General features: G+C 42.7%; 1 long non-coding RNA gene across 2 annotated transcripts in view; it reads left to right on the forward strand.

The window, feature by feature from the left end:
• Window positions 1-19,583, forward strand: part of LOC142760150 (uncharacterized) — a 352,257-nt gene that overhangs the window by 180,635 nt on the left and 152,039 nt on the right. For both annotated transcript variants that reach the window (XR_012883252.1, XR_012883253.1), the window contains exon 4: window positions 19,187-19,319. This is a non-coding gene — a long non-coding RNA (uncharacterized LOC142760150). The remainder of the gene's footprint in view (window positions 1-19,186; window positions 19,320-19,583) is intronic.

The following is a 19,583-nucleotide window of genomic DNA, read 5'->3' on the forward strand; positions in this document are numbered from 1 at the left end:
ACAGTGTATGGTGCTATTATAATTAGGGACACAGTGTATGGTACTATTATAATTAGAGATGCAATGTATGGAACTATTTAAGGGTACAGTGTGTGGCACCATGAGAATTTTGTCTTCGTTTACAGGTGCAGAAATGTTTTAATAGTGAGATGCTGAAGACATCTCAGCGGCAAACTGCAGAAATGGGCTGTGGCCGGGAGAAGTCATCATAGAGACCTGGACCGGATGGAAGAGAAAAAGAACAACTAGAATTTGAGATAGTAACCTGTGAGTCACTTAATATAAATGTTCATTCTGTCTCTAATCCGTACTGTAGTCACTGTATGATCTGCAGCGAGATGATGGGTGGTATGATTTATTTTTTTGTGAAACAGCAGCTCCCAGCATATCCTTACCATTGTTCAGTCCATGCTGGGAGCTGTAGTTTTACGCCGTACAAACCTATACGACAGGAATTGCACTAAATTGAGCTGTATTTGTGCTGTTGCTATATTTATGTACTGAGCTTGGTTCTAGTGCCGTATTTATGTACTGAGCTTGGTTCTAGTGCTGTATTCATGTACTGAGCTTGGTCCTGGTGTTGTATATATGTACTGAGCTTGGTTCTGGAGCTGTATATATGTACTGAGTTTGGTTCTGGAGCTGTATATACTAGTCCTCAATTAATTAAAATATCAAAAAGTTAATTTATTTCAGTAATTCAATTCAAAAATTGAAACACATATATTATATAGATTCATTACACACAGAGTGATCTATTTCCAGCTTTTTTTTTATTTTAATGTTGATGATTATGGCTAACGGTTAATGAAAACACAAAATTTAGTCTCTCCGAAAATTTGAATATTGGGTAAACGTTCAAGATTGTAGAGTCATGGTGTCACACTCTAATTAGCTAATCAACACAAAACATCTGCAAAGGTTTAACCCCTACCCGACATTTGTCATATGGAAACGTCATGGAAAGCTAGTACTTCCCGCATTTGCCGTATCCATACTACAAATGGATAGCACCAGCTCAGAAGTCGGTGCCATCATCCCCGGATGTCAGCTGTATCTTACAGCTGACATCTGGCTGTAATGGTGGGGACCGAAATTAGCTTCGATCCCTGCCATTAACCCCTTAGATGCAGCGATTTAAAGCGATCGCTGCATTTTAGAGGTTGTTAGCAGATGGGCAGCTCTGCCATGCAATCAGGGCCGCCGACTGCTGCTATGGCAACAGGAGGTCTAATAATGGCCTCCTGCTCTGCCATTACGGAAGTCGATTATGGCTCAACGGGTGGCAAAGCCTAATCTGCTTGCTGTCAGTGAATGACTGAGAGATCTAATACATTGCACTACAGTCCCCTAGTGGGACTTAAAAAAAAAAAGTATAAAAAAAAGTTTGAAAACATATAATAAAAGTTTAAAGTAATAAAATAAAATGCAATCGCCCTTTTTCCCTTATCAAGTCCATTATTATTGAAAAAAAGAAACCATACATATTTGGTATCGCCGCGACCGTAGCGGCCTGAACTATAAAAATATTATGTTATTTATTCCACGCGGTCAACGGCGTAAAAAGACCGAGTAAAAAACTATACCAGAATTTCAATTTTTTTTGGTCACTTTGCCCCACAAATATTAGACTAAAAAGTGATCAAAAAGTTGCATGTATCCAAAAATGGTACCTATAAAAACTATAGCTCGTCTTGCAAAAATCAAGCCCTCATACATCTTTGTCAACTAAAAATTTAAAAAGTAATGGTTCTCAGAACTTGGCGACAGAAATAATACATTCTTTTACAAAAGTAATTTTATTGTGCAAAAAGTTGTAAGACATAAAAAAGTGCTATAAATTTGGTATCACCGGAATCGTACTGACCCGCAGAATAAAAGTTAACATGTAATTTATAACGCATGGTTACCACTGTATAAAAAAAAACAACTAAAAAACTATGCCAGAATTGCAGTTTTTTGATTACCCGGCCTCCCAAAAAATAGGATAAAAAGTGATCAAAAAGTCACATGTAGCCCAAAATGGTACCAATGAAAACTACAGCTCGCCCCGCAAAAAAACAGCCCTCATACCACTACATCAAAAAATAAAATTAGTTAAGGCTTCAATAAGCCAGAAAAGAAAAGATATGCAACTGTGCAGGCTCGAGGGGAACATTTCTTCTGTTTCAAGAGGCGAATTATCAAGGCCCTAAAATTAGGGAACCAGGAAAGGGGCGGGCCCAAACATATCTGCTGGAAGTGAGGGTGCCCGTATTATACCAGGACAACACTTTCCCAGCAAAATTCCCCAAACTGCAAAGGTACAGAGTGTGGACCAAAAGGGGGATAAAGGAAGGACATCATTTATCAGTGTGACATTGGCCTGTGCATTAATGGATTGCTTCACAGCGTAAGGGTATGTTTACACGCTTAACCAAAAATGTCTTAAAATACAGAGCTGTTTTCAAGGGAAAAAAGCTCCTGATTTTCAGATGTTTTTTTATTCAAACTCGCGTTTTTCGCGGCGTTTTTTACGGCCGTTTTTGGAGCGGTTTTTATATAGAGTCAATGAAAAACTGCTCCAAAAATGTCTCAAGAAGTGACGTGTACTTTTTTTTCCCCGGGCGATGTTTCGAGGCGTTCTGCTTCCGATTCTTCGGCCGTTTTTCAGCCATTTGCGGCCAGAGAAACGGTGTCAACCTAGCCTAACACACATCTATGGTTTATTTTACCCCATTATTATACCACCTGACTATGCCCCTGATGCATACTGCCTGGTTTACATGTACCCCCACATTAGAAACTGAAATACCAGTAAAACTCCAAACAAAACTACCAAGCAAAATCCACGCTCCAAAAGCCAAATGGCGATCCCTCCCCTCTGAACCCTACAGCGTGCCCAGACAGCAGTGTACTTCCACATATATGGCATCACCATACCCGGGAGAACCCTTTTAATAATTTTTGGGGTCTGTGTCTCCAGGGGCACAAGCTGGGCACAACATATTTGCCATTGAAATGGCATATCTAGGGAAAAATTTAAATTTTTACTTTGCACCATCCGCAGCGCAATAATTTATGGAAAAGACCTGTGGGGTGAAAATGCTCACTACACCCCTTAATAAATTCCTTGAGGGGTGTAGTTTCCAAAATGGGGTCACTTCTGAGGAGTTTCTTTTATTACTTCACATCAGAGCCCTGCAATTTTGAACCAATACTTTGTAAATCGCCAAATTAGGCCTCAATTTCGCATGGTGCTCTTTCACTCCTGAGCCTGGTCGAATGTCCAGGAAAAAGATTAGGGCCACATGTAGGGTGTTTCTAAAACCGGGAAACACTGCATAATAATTAGAGAGCTGTCTTGTTATGGTGGCACAAGCTGGGCACCCCATATTGGCATATCTATGGAAAAAAATAAAATTTTCTCTGGAACATTGAATGCACACTAATTTCTGGAAAAACCTGCGGGATTAACATGCTAACTACACCCCTAGGTGAATACAGATTTTCCAAAATGGGGTCACTTCTGGGGGGTTTCTACTGTTTTGTTCCCACAGGGGCTTTGCAAATGCGACTAGAAATGAATCCAGCAAAATCTAGACTCCAAAAGCCAAATGCTGCTCCTTCCCTTCTGAGCCCTACTGTGTGCCCAAACAGCAGTTTATGACCACATGTGGGGTATTGTTTTGCTCGGGAGAAATTGCTTTACAAATTTTGTGGTGCTTTTTCTCCTTTAGTCCTTGTAGAAATGAGAAAAACTTAGCTAAAACTACATTTTTCTTTGAAGAAATGTAGGTTTTAATTTTCACGGCCTACTTCCAATAATTTTTGCAAAAAAAACCTGTATTGTCAAAATGCTCACTATACCTCTAGATAATTTCCTTGAGGAATGTAGTTTCCCAAATAGGGTCACTTTTGGGGGATTTCCACTGTTTTGGCCCTGCAAGAGCCCTTCAAACCTGACATGGTGCCTAAAATATATTCTAATAAAAAGAAGGCCCCAAAATCCACTAGGTGCTCCTTTGCTTCTGAGCCCGGTGCTTCAGTCCAGTAGCACGCTCGGGCCACATGTGGGATATTTCCTAAAACTGCAGAACCTGGGCAATAAATATTGAGTTGCCTTTCTCTGGTAAAACTTTCTGTGTTATAAAAAAAATTGATTAAAAATAAATTTCTGCAAAACAAATTTAAATTTGTACATTTCACCTCTGCTTTGCTTTTATTCCTGTGAAGCATCTGTAGGGTTAAGAAACGTTCTAAATGCTGTTTTGAATACTTTGAGGGGTGAAGTTTTTAAAATGGGGTGACTTATTGGGGGTTTCTAATATATAAGGCCCTCAAACCAACTTCACAACTGAACTGGCCCCTGTAAAAACAGCATTTTGAAATTTTCTTGAAAATGTGAGAAATTGCTGCTAAAGTTCTAAGCCTTGTAACGTCCTAGAAAAATAAAAGGATGTTCTAAAAAATTATGCCAATCTAAAGTAGACATATGAGGATGTTAATTAGCAAAAATTTTGTGTGCTATAACTGACTGTCTTACAAGCAGATATTAAATTTAGAAAAATGCTAATTTTTGAAATTTTTCGCTACATTTTAGTGTTTTTCACAATTAAATACTAAATGTAACGAGCAAATTTTGCCAGTAACAAAGTCCAATGTGTCACGAGAAAACAGTCTCAGAATCGCTTGGATAGGTAAAAGCATTCCGAAGTTATTACCACATAAAGTGAAACATGTCAGATTTGAAAAATGGCTCTTTCAGGAAGGTCGAAAGTGGCCAAAGAGGGAAGGGGTTAAAAGGACTGGTCTGTTGCTCAGTGGTCCAAAGTCCTGTTTTCAGATGAAAGTAAATTTTGAATTTCATTTGGAAATCAAGGTCCCAGAGTCTGGAGGAAGAGTGGAGAGGCATCAATCCAAGTTGCTTGCAGTCCAGTGTGAAGTTTCCACAGTCAGTGATGGTTTGGGGAGCCATGTCATCTGCTGGTGGTGGTCCACTGTGTTATATCAAGTCCAAAGTCAACCCAGCCGTCTATAAGGAAATTTTAGAGCACTTCATGCTTCCCTCTGCTGGCAAGCTTTATGGAGATGATGATTGCACATGCCCACACTGCCAAAAGTACCAATACCTGGTTCAATAACCACAGTATCACTGTGCTTAGGCAGCAAACCCGCCTGACCTAAACCCCATAGAGAATCTATGGGGGATTGTCAACTGGAAGATGAGACACCGGAGTCAACAATTCAGACAAGCTGAAGGCCGCTATCAAAGCAACCTGGGCTTCCATAACACTTCAGCAGTGCCACAGACTGATCACCTCCATGCCATGCCGCATTGATGCAGTAATTCATGCAAAAGGAGCTCCGACCAAGTATTGATTGCATATACTGTACATACTTTTCAGTAGGCCAACATTTCGGTATTAAAAATAATTTTTGAAATTGGGCTTATTTAATATTCTAATTGTCTGAGATACTAAATTTTGGGTTTTTATTAAATGTTAGCCATAATCATCAACATTAAAAGAAAAAAAGCTGGAAATAGATCCCTCTGTGTGTAATGAATCTATATAATATATGAGTTTCACTTTTTGAATTGAATTACTGAAATAAATTAACTTTTTGATGATATTCTAATTCATTGAGAAGGACTAGTGTAACGTCTATGGCCGGGGGCCGTCGTTCATACTTGCCTTCTGAAGGCCCCGGCAATGGACATCTGTCTTCGCGGTGTCGGCTCCCTCCAGGGAGACGCCGGCACTCACTTCCGGGTCCTCGGACTGTTTCCCGCAGGTCACGCACACGGGCTTAAAGGGCCAGTACGCGTCCAGCTGTCACCCATCAATAATTAGCCCAAATGGCTGCTGCCCACTTGTTCCTCGTCTGAGCGTTGTTGTATACCTAAGTTTGTCTTGCAAATGGTCTCCCAGTGTTTTCCAGTTCCCAGTGTTACCCGTTCCTGCTGCCTGTAACCTGTATCCCGTGCCATCGTATCTACTGAGAATGTCAAGCCGTGTCTTTCGCTGCATCCACGGTGTCACCTGCTGTGAAAGTCAAGTCGTGCTTCCGCTACTGTCTACATTGCTCCAGGTACTCGTTCCGAACTATAGACATGGTTTTGTACCTTGTTGGCCAGCTGCTACCCCGCTACGTGGTACGGCCCAGTGGGTCTACACCCCGCGTCATGACAGTACGCTCAGGCCATGGACCCTGCTGGCCAAGTCAAGGGCCTGTCATTCTCCCAAGCCATGCAGGCGGACCTGCAGGATCTGCAAGCACGACAGGATCATCTCTTTGTGACAGTAGACTCCATGGTACAGCAGCTAGGGGCGCTAGCTACTTCCTTCACCGCTCCTATTCAAGCTCCTCCGATCGACCCTCCTGCTACACCTCCTGGCAGTCCCAGTTCGGACCCTCGGTTCTCGCTGCCATTGCCACTTCGGTTCCATGGAGACGCAAGTTCATGCAGGGGGTTTCTGAATCAATGCCAAATCCACTTCACTCTGCACGCCCGAGCATTTCCTTCGGACAGAGCCAGGATCGCCTTCGTTATATATCTACTTGCCAGCAAGGCCCTGGCATTGGCGAATCCAATCTGGGAACGACAGGGACCCGAGACCCGAGACTTCCAGGGGTTCGTGCGGTTGTTCCGTTCCGTATTTGAGCAGCCTGGACTAGTCTCGTCGGCAGCCACTGCTATCTTTAACCTGCGTCTGGAGGACGCCTCCGTGGGCGAATACACCATCCAGTTCCGGACTCTGGCAGGAGAATTGTCCTGGAACAATGAGGCCTTGGTAGCATCCTTCTGGCATGGCCTATTGCCCGAGATCAAGGATGAGCTGGCTGCTCGAGATCTCCCAGCTGCCTTGGACGACCTGATTCTACTGGCTACCCATGTGGACATAAGGCTCAGGGAGAGATCTCAAGAGATTCTAAAGGAAAGACGGCTTCCTAGACTGGCGCCAAACTTCCAGCAATCCCTCTTGCCTTGTTCTTCTGCTGTGCCCGAGGTTCCGATGCAGGTGGATCGGCTTAAACTGTAAACTGTCCGATCAAGAAAAACAGCGCAGGCACACCTCTGGATTCTGCCTATATTGCGGCCTCGCTGGCCATGTCGTGCGTCTGTGTTCCCAGAGGCCAAAGAAACTCCAATGCCTGGCATTGGTTGGAGAGACAACCCTGGGCGCTACAGCGTTTAATAGAGAACTCTTCCAAACTGTTTATTTCTGTGACCATCGTCGCTGGCGAGAGACCTCATCCAGTCTCTGCCTACCTGGACTCTGGCTCCGCAGTCAATTTCATCTGCCAAGACCTTGTGGATCTTCTTCAATTGCCCACTGTTTTGCTGGAGAGATCGTTGCCTCGGTAGATGGACTGCCTTTGCCTGACCCAGTGTTGTCTGTGACCAAGCCATTAAGACTTCAAGTGGAAGCTCTTCATTCTGAGCTCATCTCCCTGTATGTCCTGTCCAAGGCCATGAACCCCGTGCTGCTGGGTTTGCCTTGGCTCCGTCTACACGCCCCAGTCCTGTCTTGGAACTCCGGAGAGGTTCTCCAGTGGGGCCCCAAGTGTCTCGACCACTGTCTGGTGCATGTCCATCCATCTCAGCCTTCTCCGCATCAGTCATTGGCAGGGTTGCCTCCATGTTACTCTCAGTTTGCTGATGTCTTCAACAAAAAGGAAGCAGAGACATTGCCACTACATCGAGCGTACGATTGCCCTATCGACTTGGTTCCTGATTCCTCTCCTCTTCACGGTAGAGTATACCCTCTCTCTTTGCCAGAGACCCAGTCTATGTCGGCCTACATTAAGGAGAATCTGGAGAGGGCCTTCATACAAAAGTCTTCATCCCCGGCCGGAGCCGGGTTTTTCTTCGTCAAAAAGAAGGATGGATCCCTTCGACCCTGCATTGACTACCGAGGCCTCAACCAGATCACGGCGAAGAACAGGTACTCATTGCCGTTGATTTCGGAACTCTTTGATCGCATACGGGGGGGGGGGGCAAAATTTTTTTCCAAGCTAGACCTGCAGGGGGCTTACAATCTAATCCGGATCTGTCAGGGTGACGAGTGGAAGACTGCATTTAACACACGTGATGAACACTACGAATATTTGGTCATGCCCTTCGGCTTGTGTAACGCCCCCGCAGTGTTTCAAGAATTTGTCAATGAAATTTTTCGTGATCTCCTCTATGTCTGTGTTGTGGTGTATCTCGATGATATCTTGATTTTTTCCCCAGATCTTGTGACTCGTCAGGGCCATGTCCAACAGGTGTTGCTTCGATTAAGGGAGAATCCTCTTTACGCCAAGTTGGAGAAGTGCGTGTTCCAAGAGAAGTCGCTACCCTTCCTGGGCTAGATCACCTCTGATCAGGGTCTCAAGATGGACCCTGAGAAGGTCTGGCTGTCTTCCAGGAATATCCGGCTGAGGGTGCAATCTTGCAAGTTTGCCCCCAGGTTCCTTGGACCCTTCGAGATTCTGCTATAGATGAATCCTGTGTCGTACAAGCTTCGACTGCCTCCTACCCTCAAGATCCCTAACTCCTTCCATGTCTCCTTGCTGAAACCTGTGGTCCTGAACCGCTACTCCAGGACTCCTAGTTCCGCAGTGGCTCTTGGCGGTTCATCCGGAACTTTCGAAGTAAGGGAGATCCTGGCCATCAAGAAAGTGGGAGGGAGGATGTTTTATTTGGTGGATTGGAGGGGATTTGGTCCAGAGGAGAGGTCTTGGGAGCCAGAGGAGAACATCGATGCCCCTGCCCCCGTGAAGAAATTTCTTTCCTGCTCTGATTCCAAGAGGGGGGGATACTGTAACATCTATAGCCGGGGGCCGTCGTTTAGACTTACCCTCTGATGGCCCCGGCCATGGACATCTGTCTTCGCAGCGTCAGCTCCCTACAGATAGACGCCGGCACTCACTTCCGTGTCCTCGGACTGTTTCCCGCAGGGTGCGCGCGCCCGCTCGTGCACGACCTTAAAGGGCCAGTACGCGTCCAGCTGTCACCCATCAATAATTAGCCCAAATGGCTGCTGGACTATAAAAAGGGGCTCTGCCCACTTGTTCCTTGCCTTAGCGTTATTGTATACCTAAGTTTGTCTTGCAAATGGTCTCCCGGTGTTTTCCAGTTCCCAGTGTTACCCGTTCCTGCTGCCTGTACCCTGTATCCCGTGCTATCGTATCTACTAAGAAAGTCAAGTGGTGTCTTCCGCTGCATCCATGGTGTCATCTGCTGTGAAAGTCAAGTCGTGCTTCCGCTACTGTCTACATTGCCTCAGGTACCTGTTCCGAATGGTAAGCTGCTACCCCGCTACGCGGTACGGTCCAGTGGGTCCACACAATACGTCGTGACAACTAGTATGTACTGAGCTTTGTTCTGGTGCTGTATTTATGTACTGAGCTTTTTTTCTGGTGCTGTATATATGTACTGAGCTTGGTTCTGGAGCCGTATATGTCACAGCTTGGTTCTGGAGCTGTAATTATATAGAATATATTTATAATATATATTTATAATAACAAAATTGCAGGCCAAATGGAATTGTTTTCAATTGATTGTATATTTAATGGGAACCTGTCGGGTAGTTTTAACCCCTTGAACCGCCACCATACAGTAATACATGAGCTGACAATATTTCCAAACATTCCCCTGTATGTTGTTTTCAGATGCATAAAAATGTAAAGCAATCAACTTTTAAACTTGCGTACACTATAGGCTAATTACTCATTAAAGGGTAATGGGGCGGAGCCACTATCCTAAAGAGTCACATAGTCCTGCCTCCAAACCCAACTTTCCATGCTTGATTGACATCCCTCTAGCTGTTATACATCACTACCAGTCTCCTCCAATTCTCTCGGATGCGCCATTGCCTTTTACTACTTGGGCACGCATCGTGCAGCGAGGTGTACTCTGCCCGGCTGCACCGCGCATGCCAGTACAAGGCAACGGCGCATCCGCAAGAGTTGGAGGAGGCTGCTAGTGACGTATAACAGACAGGGGGATGTCAATCAAAATCTGGGGGGCGCCATTTCAATTTTCACCTCAGGTAGCCGAAAAGCTAGAATCGGCCCTGCGGACAGTGGTGAACACAAGCACCAACATTTTAATAACTGCTGCCTCCTGGTGTTTAAAACCACATCTTTCCGAGATTTATTGCTGTGTACTCTGCAATGATTGGAAGGAGCACTGCAGAAATGAATGATTGGAAGGAGCACTGCAGAAATGAAGTATAGTGCTTGTTTGCCGAGCCACAGCTAATCTGCTCTAGACTTGTTTTTTGCACTGATGCCTAGCTTATTAGCGCACATCTTTGGCGCTGCAGAGGAAAAGGAGAATCAGTACCTGCCCAGTCTGCATGTACAAATCAAATCTAATCAGTGATGGGCTTGCTCTTTCTACTGCCCCCTGAGCACAGCTTCAGTCTGGCTGCCGAGGAGAAGAAGACTCCAGCCCCTGCCAGGTATGTTGCTGATGGCTGTAGCGCCAGTAGGTTTATTTCTTTATCTGCTTCAGCTTCATGTAAGCTGCAAGAAGCCTACTACAATGAAGGGGGTAGGGGGGCATAAGTGAGTGTAAAGGATAAGGGTGATACACAGAGTATCTGCAAGCAGCCTGCTTGTGGGAGGGGAGGGGGTCCAGATACTGTAGATAGGAGCTATAGGGTTAATAGGGTGAGCATCAGATGATGGTTAATTTGAGCCACAGATGGGAGGAGTTTTGTAAAAGGGGCATGGCTTCTTTGGCACGTGGAGGGGGCATCTCAGGTATAGATGCCTATGTACTGCCAGCATCCTGCATGCCAGTGCCCAAGAATCAGCAGTCTACAAAAGAAAGCAGGTAAATATAGCAATGTGAGTGAAGTGTTGGATTGATTTTTGTAGTGTGACTAGTTGAAATATGCAATTTGTGTGAGTTTTGTGTCTTCTAATGTATTAGTGGCATTTGTGTGCATGTTGTTTTCAATGTAAGTGTTGTGTGGTATAGGTCTAGTGTGTAAGTGTTATGTGAGGTTTGTGTTTAGCATTTGTGTGGTGTGTGCGGTATGTGTCTAGCGTGTGGTACGTGTCTAGTGTGTGAGTGGTATTTGTCTAGTATGTGAGTGGTGTGTGCAGCATCTGTGCCAGATGTGAGTAGTGCATGTTCAACATGTGTCCTTGGTGTGGGTAGACAACGTGCGGCATATGTCTTAGATGTGAGTGTTGAAATTGGAGGATATATCCTAGGTGTGAGTGGTGTGCGTGCGTATGTGTCCTAGGTATGAGTGGTGCATGTGCGACATATGTCCTAGGTGTGAGAGGGGGATGAGTGCTAGGTGTAAGTGATGTGCGTGCACATGGGTGCTTAGGTGTGCGTGCGTATGAGCCATAATTGTGAGTGATGTGTGTGCGCATGAGCCATAATTGTGAGTGGTGTGCATGCGCACGTGTCCTAGGTGTGAGTGCGCATGTGTCCTAGGTGTGCGTGCGCATGTGTCCTAGGTGTGAGTGGCACGAATGCAGCATCTGTCTAGCTTGTGGGTTGCATCTGAGCATTAGTGTGTATATGGCTGAATATAAAATTGAAATCCTACTATTTAGTTACAGTATGGTGATATTTTAGCATTGTATAATGGTATAATTTGCAATCTTTATACGTCAGTATTAGGCCATGATCACGCAATCAGGATTTGATTAGGGCTAAGTCCCTGATTCCACACCTAAATCACTTTCAAATCCACTAACATTCTGCATCCATTACAAGTCAATGGGCTATTTTTTACCCCATTCACATGCAGCGGAAATAAGTCTACATTAATTTTTTTCCGCTCCGCAAAAAAAAATCCTTTAGAATAATGAGCATGTTCATTATTCTCGTGGAAAATCAGTGGATTTGTTGGAGTTGGAGCTATCAGGACTATTCCTCTTTCATTTACACCTGTTTTAATCTCCCCATTTATTAAATGGGGAGATTTAAAGACTGCATATGGCCTGCGGTGGGCTTGTGTGCTTAAAAATGCCAGGGCTGATTTTAAGTCCCAGTCCGGTCCTGCTCCCAATACAATACAAGTCACTGGACGCAGAATATTCACATGCTAGGATGACGGCCTTCCATATTCCTACCTCTTCTAGGTGAATAACAAGTCTTTTATCTGCCTAGAACAATTAATTACCTTTGTGTAAACAGGAGACTAGTGCCTTACCCCAGAATGTTAGTAGGGTTAATGGGTCCGGATAATTAAAGGGCACTGCTTGTTTTCAATTGCATGTAAGTACTGTATCGTGCTGAAACTTGGCAAAGAAATCTTAAAATCTTTGGCTGATAAACTGCTATTAGCTCTGTTGCCTAAAACCGCTAAAGGCTCCACAGGTTTGGAAAGCTTTCTTAAAGCCTCAGAGAATTATGACCTACAGAGTTTGAAACTATTTTGCTCAATACAATGGGAAAGCCATATATTCACTATGTTTAACAAAAACTCTTTTTATGTTGCTGTCGAGCTGTAAAATGCAGATGTGCTTATTGCTCTGTCTGAAGAAACTAATAGAAGACTTCCAAGTCCCAGAATGCATATTGATGCGGTTAACATCCATTTTGTACTTACTGAACATATAATTATCTTATGATATTTTTTTGCAGGGGCTATGCTAGAAGCACTACCGGCAAACATCTGTGTTCATGTATAGCCAAATATAGAACACAAATATTTTACATTACCAAAACCACCCCCCTTAAAAAAAATAAACATTCACATATTTTCCATCATGCAGCATTTATAGTTTGCACAGGATAGGCCATCAATAGCTGATGGTTCGGGGTCTAACTCCCGGGACCCCCGCCGATCAGCTGTTTTGACGGGAGTGCAGTGTTCGTACGAGCACTGCTTCCCCGTCGTTTCTTCTTGCTCACTGTGAATCTTCGACGCGCATTTAGCGGCGAGTCACTTCAATAGGTGAAAAGGCTGCAATACCTGTGAATCGCCGCTAAATGCGTGTCGACGATTCACAGTGAGCAAGAAGACATGAAGAGGAAGCTGCGCTATTGATGGCCTATCCTGAGGATAGGCCATCAATTTTTATTGGCTGGGAAACCCCTTTAAACATTTTAGGGAAGATAGGGGCATCACAGGGTATAATAGGGTAAGGCTCCAGAGTAGGGTCGCAATTTTCAGGGTGATCTCTCTACTTCTGAAGAAGGGTAAAATAAGCAGAGCTTGAAAAACAGTAGTTTGAGGTTACGAACTGCAACAAGCATCAGGACACCTAAATCTCAGACCGTTCCACCACAAGCACTGTATTTAAAATATAATTGTACTAATTTTAAATATGTTATATATTTTTTTCTGGTTGGAAAACATTCAGTTTTGCTGTGTTTTTGAAGAGGAAAAGTCAGCTGTCCTGACATATCTGTTTTAATAAATTATTGTATTGTCCATAAAATAACAATTCTGGAGAATCTTTTTTTTGCTTTGTACCATTATTTCTCCTACACGTTTATTAATAAATTAACAACTGGGTGTTACCAGTTGTGGTTGTGTCCCTACACAGTGTGACGCCGTCCAATCAGTGCTCACAGTCTCCGACTGTGTAGGGACACACCCCATTGACAAGGGGAATGGTAACACCCAGTTTTCAATGTATTCTTCCATTTCTAAGAGGAATAACAGAGGAAAGGAACAACACAGAGTTCTAAGATAAGATGCTCCAAAATTGTGATTTTATAGGGAATACACTTACTAAAACAGACATGTCAGGAGAGCCGACTGCTCTTTTTTAATGTGAATAATAAAAGTTTTGTAAGATTTGGTATTGTGGATGCAGGGAGAGAGGACTAGATTCAGTTGGGTGGACTGTAATTTCATCTATGCAACAATATAGGTTGTCATTCTCATAGAAGTCTGCGACAGTGTGTGGCTCCTAGCTTACAGTAGTCCAGCCTAGCTTGTAGTAGTCCCAACATAGATATTTATGAGGGAAATAACCCTATAACTTATCCTTTATTGAATTAAAAACATTTTTATTTTTTTAATAATCCCTAATGCTGTATTTATAGGGAGGGGCAGATCGATCACTACATAAATATATTTATTATCCTATTCAACTTAATCACTTTATTGTTAAATGTATCAGTAAAGAAAACAATTACGATTTCCGAGGAGCATCCTTCAACGTTTTAATTGTGCTAAATATGGAATGACTGACATCTATATACCTATAATTGTTCTTGTATGTCTGTATCACCACCTCCAATAATTTTTATTACAGTGAAGGAAATAAGTATTTGATCCCTTGCTGATTTTGTAAGTTTGCCCACTTTCAAAGACATGAACAGTCTAGAATTTTTAGGCTAGGTTAATTTTACCAGTGAGAGATAGATTATATAAAAAAAATAAAGAAAATCACATAGTCAAAATTATATATATTTATTTGCATTGTACACAGAGAAATAAGTATTTGATCCCCTACCAACCATTAAGAGTTCAGCCTCCTCCAGACCAGTTACACGCTCCAAATCAACTTGGTGCCTGCATTAAAGACAGTTGTCTTAAATGGTCACCTGTATAAAAGACTCCTGTCCACAGACTCAATTAATCAGTCTGAGTCTAACCTCTACAACATGGGCAAGACCAAAGAGCTTTCTAAGGATGTCAGGGACAAGATCATAGACCTGCACAAGGCTGGAATGGGCTACAAAACCATAAGTAAGACGCTGGGTTAGAAGGAGACAACTGTTGGTGCAATAGTAAGAAAATGGAAGACATACAAAATGACTGTCAATCGACATCGATCTGGGGCTCCATGCAAAATCTCACCTCGTGGGGTATCCTTGATCCTGAGGAAGGTGAGAGCTCGGCCGAAAACTACACGGGGGGAACTTGTTAATGATCTCAAGGCAGCTGGGACCACAGTCACCAAGAAAACCATTGGTAACACATTACGCCGTAATGGATTAAAATCCTGCAGTGCCCGCAAGGTCCCCCTGCTCAAGAAGGCACATGTACAGGCCCATCTGAAGTTTGCAAATGAACATCTGGATGATTCTGAGAGTGATTGGAAGGAGGTGCTGTGGTCAGATGAGACTAAAATTTAGCTCTTTGGCATTAACTCTACTCGCCGTGTTTGGAGGAAGAGAAATGCTGCCTATGACCCAAAGAACACCGTCCCCACTGTCAAGCATGGAGGTGGAAACATTATGTTTTGGGGGTGTTTCTCTGCTAAGGGCGCAGGACTACTTCCCCGCATCAATGGGAGAATGGATGGAGCCATGTACCGTCAAATCCTGAGTGACAACCTCCTTCCCTCCACTAGGACATTAAAAATGGCTCGTGGCTGGGTCTTCCAGCATGACAATGACCCGAAACATACAGCCAAGGCAACAAAGGAGTGGCTCAAAAAGAAGCACATTAAGGTCATGGAGTGGCCTAGCCAGTCTCCAGACCTTAATCCCATCGAAAACTTATGAAGGGAGCTGAAGATCCGAGTTGCCAAGCGACAGCCTCGAAATCTTAATGATTTACAGATGATCTGCAAAGAGGAGTGGGCCAAAATTCCATCTAACATGTGTGCAAACCTCATCATCAACTACAAAAAACGTCTGACTGCTGTGCTTGCCAACAAGGGTTTTGCCACCAAGTATTAAGTCTTGTTTGCCAAAGGGATCAAATTCTTATTTCTCTGTGCACAATGCAAATAAATATATAGAATTTTGACAATGTGATTTTCAGTTTCGCAGTTACCACTTATGACTGAATGTACAATTTACACCTTGCAGTTTGGTCACAAATTTATTGTGCGCCTCCCCTGAGTACTCCACAAAACAAACTTTTGGAGCATTGGCTTGCTATGAGATTTTCTCTTAGATAGGGAAATTAGATTGTGAGTCCTAACTGTACATCCACTGTCTGTACAACATTGTAGCATATGTCGACCATACAAATAACGGGTAATTAATGCATTCATGTAAATGTGTCGCTGATCAAACCTATGATGAGTGGTCAACCTCCTTAGACAGAAGGAATGCTTGATTCCAGGCACCTACCCTAGAGTCAAGGCTGATGAGAGAAGGTGCCAGGAATAAAATATACTCCGTTTACAGCTTCTGTTTCTATTCAGAACACACTATATAGGCTATGAACACATGTACTTGCACAAGACTTGACCACGGATGGCATTTTAACAAATATGCATGGATAATGATGTGTTATTTTAATTACATAAAATAAATACTCAAAAATACATCACATCTTGTAATATATGGGAATATAATTAAACTCTTGGCTCTGATACACAAACCATCACGTTCGGTCAACTGCCAGCGTATTTAAAGAGGCTCTGTCACCAGATTTTGCAGCCCCTATCTGCTATTGCAGCAGATAGGCGCTGCAATGTAGATTACAGTAACGTTTTTATTTTTAAAAAACGAGCATTTTTGGCCAAGTTATGACCATTTTCGTATTTATGCAAATGAGGTTTGCAAAAGTACAACTGGGCGTGTTGAAAAGTAAAAGTACAACTGGGCGTGTATTATGTGCGTACATCGGGGCGTGTTTACTACTATTACTATCTGGGCGTTGTGTATAGAAGTGTCATCCACTTCTCTTCACAACGCCCAGCTTCTGGCAGTGCAGCACTGTGACGTCACTCACAGGTCCTGCATCGTGTCGGCACCAGAGGCTACACTTGATTCTGCAGCAACATCAGCATTTGCAGGTAAGTAGCTACATCGACTTACCTGCAAACGCCGATGCTGCTGCAGAATCATCTGTAGCCTCTGGTGCCGACACGATGCAGGACCTGTGAGTGACGTCACAGTGCTGCACTGCCAGAAGCTGGGCGTTGTGAAGAGAAGTGGATGACACTTCTATACACAACGCCCAGCTAGTAAAAGTAGTAAACACGCCCCGATGTACGCACATAATACACGCCCAGTTGTACTTTTACTTTTCAACACGCCCAGTTGTACTTTTGCAAGCCTCATTTGCATAAATACGAAAATGGTCATAACTTGGCCAAAAATGCTCGTTTTTAAAAAATAAAAACGTTACTGTAATCTACATTGCAGCGCCTATCTGCTGCAATAGCAGATAGGGGTTGCAAAATCTGGTGACAGAGCCTCTTTAAGGACATTATAACTTAGAACGTATTTACACTATAAAAATGGGATTTTCATTTGGATTGCAAAATATTGTGTTATTACATCATTGCTCACGAATTTGGAATGTCATAGGACATCTAATGTTTGCACATTTTGAACACTCAAACAGGCAAAAAAATTATATCTACTCCTGTTATGAGCCGGGAGTTTGCGTCGTTTTCATGGCATTGACCTAATAATTGAAAGTTTTTCATTTATTTTCTTTCCTTTCATCTAAAAGTCATAGCTTTTTTACCGTCATTTTTTACGGCGATACAAAATTGATATTGTTTTTTTAAGTACTACTTTTGTGTCGCCATATTTTAAGAGCAATGGAGTGGTGTAAGGGCTTGTTTTTTGCAGGGCGAGCTGAAGTATTTTTGGCTACATACAACTTTTTGATCACTTTTTTTATTCCATTTTATTTGGGAGGTAAGATGACCAAAAAACAACAAATTTGGCAGTTTAATTTTGTTTTACAGCATTCTCCAGGATCAATAATGTTATATTGTTATAGTTTGGACTTTTAAGGATGCGGCGATACCAATCATGTGTATTTTTTATTTTATTTTTTACATTGCTGTAGGGGAAGAATGGAAGTTGATGTTTTTTTTACTTTATATTTTTTATTTTTTTTGTACATTAAATATTTTAACAGTTTTTTTTAATTTTATTTTTTTTAGTCCCCCTAAACAAGCGATTGTTTGATATTTGGTACAATACACTGCAATTTTATGTGAAGTGTATTGTGCTATTTACCAGCTGCTATTAAGCCCTGCTTCTGACAGGATTTAAATGAAGCAGAAACATGGCAGCCTGGCTGCCTTCATTAAGGGGTTACGGCGGGGCCCCATCCCTTTTTTCTAATGACTTAGATGCCGTTATTGACTGCAGCATCTAAGTGGTTAAATGACCAGAATCTGAGTTATCTCCATTCCCAGCCGTTACAGCTGACAACCGCTGAGTATGCAGCCCCATCCACCTCTATACTCCTCATTCCTGGCTATGATGTACAGCTACGGCAAATGTCGGGAAAGAGTTAAACTATGTCTCCTTGGAGCAAATACCAACTTTTCAGACAGACGAGAAAAATTTAAAATTTTACAACAAATGTGTCGCACATCACATTTGGAACTTTTTTGTGTGCTTTTTTGTTGCCTAAACTGTTGGGCCACAGAATCCCACAACTTTAGCCCAAAATACTGCAGCTATATTGAATTTATTGGTGCTCTGAAATGAATTGTATTCATTATCATTCTCTCTGCAACTCATGCTGACACATTACAAGCAATTTTCCCGTAATAGCTCTCAAATGAGTAAATCAAATATCATTTATGACTTTTATTTCAGTAAATATTGCAAACATCCACACGTCTTCCAGCTGCTGCGTTCACCCACATGTGAGTGACAAATGAATTAGAAACAATATCTCTTCTGTGGATATCAAGGCTTATGGACGTCAAACAGAGAGTGGGACAGACATGGGCGTCAGGTTTTACGCTGTCGCTGAGGTCATCACCACTGTTCTACCATTGATATCGACCTAGTCTTGTTCTCTGGAAATCAATCCGACCTCAGAATTACCCTTGGGTAACCCTTGTTGATGCCAACACAACCCAAGAGCCAGCTAGATGACAATGAATTGTTTTGATAGCATTCAAGTGCGTGTTTGATAGGTTGGAAAGGGAGATGTGCTGAGTTATATAATATTGCATTTCTGTACTGAACGTTTGCCAACATGAAGTTAGAACACTGCATAGAGATTTGGTACTAAACAATTGGGAGTTGCAAATGTAAACAAAAGCACATTTTGCCCTTGGAGAAATAAAGCTTTCCAGTATGTGGTCTTTGAGCAGCGTTCATACTGTATGCACAGATAATCTTAATAGCAGGGAGATTTTACTGCTTTGAGGCTACAGCCATAGATTTAACCAGGCATGTCCCTGTGTGGTCAGAGAGGGTTGGGGGGTGGTTGTCTCATAGTGGTTGGATGGCAGGGCGAGCTGACAAAGGGACTTGCGTAGAGGAGGCCTTTGGCCGGGAGACCAATCTATGAGCATGTGTGCCAATATGGCTGAATATTTTTCTTTTACTTTCTTGCAGTTTTCCTTCACAGTCGCATATTTTTGGACCGTTTTACCATCTGAAAAGCCAATTCAGATATGACAACCAGTATGGATGCATTTACTGTTGTCTGTTTTGCAAAAATGGCCAACACAACTGAATAGAAAAATGTGTAAGTAAAATAAAAGCAATTGACATTATTTGGTTATTGGAATTTACTAATATATTGCTTTATTTGTTTGCGGTGGAAATGCTCTTAGCCCCTTAGTGACCAGCCTATTTTAGGCCTTAAAGAGGCTGTGTCACCACATTATAAGTGGCCTATCTTGTACATAATGTGATCGGCGCTGTAATGTAGATTACAGCAGTGTTTTTCATTTAGAAAAACAATCATTTTTGACGTTGTTATGACCTATATTCGATTTATGCTAATGAC

Source organism: Rhinoderma darwinii, chromosome 1 (genome assembly GCF_050947455.1).
Source record: "Rhinoderma darwinii isolate aRhiDar2 chromosome 1, aRhiDar2.hap1, whole genome shotgun sequence".
In the NCBI taxonomy this organism is placed as follows: domain Eukaryota; kingdom Metazoa; phylum Chordata; class Amphibia; order Anura; family Rhinodermatidae; genus Rhinoderma; species Rhinoderma darwinii.